This window comes from Echinops telfairi, unplaced genomic scaffold (genome assembly GCF_000313985.2).
Source record: "Echinops telfairi isolate 266 unplaced genomic scaffold, ASM31398v2 ScPeMD7_7462;HRSCAF=8500, whole genome shotgun sequence".
NCBI lineage: Eukaryota > Metazoa > Chordata > Mammalia > Afrosoricida > Tenrecidae > Echinops > Echinops telfairi.
In genome coordinates this window covers 1,000,427-1,003,760 of record NW_022111362.1, presented here as the reverse complement: position 1 = coordinate 1,003,760, position 3,334 = coordinate 1,000,427, and the positions used below count along the sequence as shown (strand labels likewise).

At 39.7% G+C, this 3,334-nt stretch overlaps 1 pseudogene; it reads left to right on the top strand.

The window, feature by feature from the left end:
• Window positions 1-2,184: 2,184 nt before the first annotated feature.
• On the top strand, window positions 2,185-2,638 carry LOC101662836 (annotated as a pseudogene).
• Window positions 2,639-3,334: the final 696 nt, after the last annotated feature.

Here is a 3,334-nt window from a genome sequence, read left to right as displayed (position 1 = left end):
GAAAATTGTATATTTCATCCTTGCTACACTGCACCCTGACTGGCTCATCTCCTCTCTGCAGCCCTTCTGCAAGGGGATGTCCAATTTCCCACAGATGGGCCCTGGGACCCCACTCTGCACTCCCCTCATTCACAATGCTATGATTTTTTTTTTGGTCTTTGATGCCTGATCCATTCGACCCCTTGTGATCTCGCAGGCTGGTGTGCTTCTTCCATGTGAGCTTTGTTTTTTCTCAGTTATGTGGCCCCTTATTTATCTTCCAGCCTATAGGACCCCAGATTCTGTATCTTTTGACAGCCAGGCACCATCAGCTTTCTTCACGGCATTTGCTTATGCACCCGCTTTGTCTTCAGCGTTCATGTCGGGGTAGGCTGGAGCACACACACTTTTACAATCAATCTTCATAATCGTGTAGGGCAAACACATTAATTTCAAAATTTATTAGGAAAAAATATGTTTGATCAGATTCAACGCACACTCGTATGCAGTGTTTTCTATGTTTATGTGCTTAAGCTCATTTTTCTTTGCTGAATAAGATCTGTTATATCTTCATATAAGCAAAGACTTAGTGAACTTATTTTCCCCAAACAAGGACAATTTCAAACATATTTCTGACAATCTCTCCAGCTTGAAAAGCGAAGCACAAAGATCTGAGTCTGGACGGATGGAGAACATAAGAAATGTAAGGTCTGTCTTTCCCTTTAAAATCTTCAATAAGCATTGATTTCTTCTTTTTGTAATTATAGCAAAATATAAGATCAAGGTTTCTTTATGTATGTCTAGACTTATGGACATATTTTTTAAAATAAAAAATATAAATTAAATAGTTTGCTAAATTCTGAACAACAAAAAGGGGAAATATTAAAATATCACTGACTTGGGAACTGATTATAAGGATGTGCATATAGCCTCCTCCCTGGGGGATGGACAACAGAAAAGTGGGTGAAGGGGAGACATTGGCCTGTGTAAGATATGACAAAATAATAATTTATAAATTATCAAGGTTTCATGAGGGAGGGGGAGTCGGGAGGGAGGGGAAATGAGGAGCTGATGCCAAGGGCTTAAGTGGAGAGCAAATCTTTTGAGAATGATGAGGGCAACGAATGTACAAATGTGCTTTACACAATTGATGTATGTATGGATTGCGATAAGAGTTGTATGAGGCCCCAATAAAATGATATTTTTTAAAAGCCACCAAAAAATATCACTGGCTCAACCAACTGAAAGAAAAGGAATAAAACTAGAAAATGTCTGGGAAAAGATAAAATAAAACAGCAAGAATAAAACTGAATTTATCAGTATTCACATAAAAACTAAGTGAGTTAAGCATAAGATGGATGGACAAAGTGGCTGCAACAATGGGCTCAAACATAAGAATTGTGAGGATGATTTAGTACCAGGCAGTATTTCATTCTGTTGTATACAGGGCCAATATGGGCGGGAACCAACTCAATGGCACCATCATTCAAAGTCATAAATTCTTCACTTTTCCCTATTCATTGACCAGGTTTCACATACATATGACTAAAAATACTGTGGCTTGGGACAAATGCACAGTAGGCCTCAGAGTGGCATCTTTGCTTTTCAACTCTTTAAAGATCTTTTGCAACAGAATTGCTCAATGTATTATGTAGTTTTATTTTTTTGTCGTCTGCTTCCATGGACTACCATGTTTCTGTCAGTGTGCTGTACTGTGGTGGCTTTTGTGTTGCTGTGGTCCTAGAAGCTATGTCACTGATATTGCAAAGACTAACAGGGGCACCCAAGGTGAACAGCTTTCAGGTTTCAGAAAGGATGGTTTCAGAGCAAGAACAGACTAAAAAGAAGGAATAGGCTGTCCACTTCAGAGGAATTAGCCACGGAAAATCTTATGAATAGCAGTGAAACATTGTCAGATATACTGATGGAAGATTAGACCCTCAGGTTGAAAGGAACTCAAATTATGACCATGAAAGAGTTGCCTTCTCAAATTAGAGTCCAACACAATGACACAGATGGAGTAGGAAAATTGGAAGTCATCAAAAAGGAAATGGAACTCAAAACTCAATATACTAAGCATTACTGAATTGAAATCAATTGGTGTGAGCCATTTTGAATCAGATAAATATAAGGCTTACTATGCAAATAATTTAAAAAACCAGCTGTTCCCCCAGAAGCCTACACACCACTGCCACTGCCGACGCCATGTCTCTAGTAATCCCCAAGAAGTTCCAGCACATTTTGCGAGTACTCAACACTAATATAGATGGGCAGCAGAAAATAGTCTATGTTATCACTGCCATGAAGGGTGTGGGGTGAAGATATGCTCATGTGGTGTTGAAGAAAGCAAACATACACCAAGAGAGCAGGAGCACTCACTGAAGATGAGGTTGAGCAGTTGATCACCATCATGCAGAATCCACAGCAGTACAAGATTCCAGACCGGTTTTTGAATAGACAGAAAGATGCGAAGGATGGCAAATACAGCCAGGTCCAGGCCAGTGGTCTGGACAACAAGCTCCGTGAAGATCTGGAGCAGCTGAAAAAGATCTAGGCCCACAGAGGGCTGTGCCACCTCTGGGCCCTTCAAGTTTGAGGCCAGCACACCAAGACCACTGGCCACCGTGGCCGAACTGTTGGTGTCTCCAAGAAGAAATAAAGACTATCAACCTTGTCTATTAATAAATAGTTTACACACAAATTTTTTTAAAGGAATAGTTTCACATTCATCGTCAAACCAGACATTTCAAGCTCTATCTTGAATTACACGGGTATCTGTGATAGGATAATTTCTATCTGCTTACAAGGAAATCCAGCCAGTACGATTATCATTAAAATTATACACCAACCACTGAAGCTAGTGATTGAAAAAAATCAAAGAATTCTACCAACAACTTCAGTCTGAAATTGATCAAATATGCAATCAAAATGCAAGGATTGTTATTGACAATTAGAATACAAAAGTTGGAAACAAAGAGGAAAGAATATTAGCAGGAAAATACAACCTTGCCAATCATCTAAGTGATATGTCAACTAAGTCCGCATGAAGAAGCACACCACTATCAGTCACCAAAGGAAGGATTAATATCAGAGCCTAAATTGTGAGAATCTGCTTTGCAAAAGGCTATGGATGACAGTGGGAGCCCAAGATTCATTTATGGGAAGAACACAGGAAACAAGCCGCTGGTGAACTCCCTTTCTCCACAATTGAGGGGTGGGAGGAAAGTGGTTACTAAGCAGAGTGCATTGGAAAGATGAGTAAAGAAGATCAAAGGCATAAATCTGACTTCAACAGTGAAAACTTTGGCAGTTGATCCCCATTCTGATGCATGCTGGATCTGATCTAGTTTCCAAC